Here is a 456-nt window from a genome sequence, read left to right as displayed (position 1 = left end):
ATGCTGCTGGAGCTGCTGCTGCTCCGGTTGGATTGGAAGCCGTTTTGGCTATGTTGGCGCAAGTCTTGGCAAGATTGCCTGCTGCAGCGGCACCTCCAGTGGCTCCACCTGTAGTGGAGGAAGTGGAGACCGTGGTGCCTGATGGAGAAGAGGCACACATTGTTAGGAATCCGTCTTACCTCAAGGTTATGGACCACATGCAGAAACTGGGAACAAAGTTCTTTTCGGGTGGTTCCAAACCAAAGGAAGAAGATCAATGGATTAACAGGATAGGGCGGAACTTTAAGTCGATCTGTTGCCCTCTTTTTACAAGAAGGACATTGATGTCCACTACTTGGACGGTGATGCGCACATCTGGTGGCGAGGTGTAGCGGCTCGGATTGGTGTTGAGCATTGCACTTGGGCCAACTTTAAGACCGAATTCCGTGGGAAGTATTTTCCGCCGGAAGCATTTGA

Source organism: Brassica oleracea, chromosome C7, assembly GCF_000695525.1.
Source record: "Brassica oleracea var. oleracea cultivar TO1000 chromosome C7, BOL, whole genome shotgun sequence".
NCBI lineage: Eukaryota > Viridiplantae > Streptophyta > Magnoliopsida > Brassicales > Brassicaceae > Brassica > Brassica oleracea.
This window is presented reverse-complemented; position numbering follows the sequence as displayed.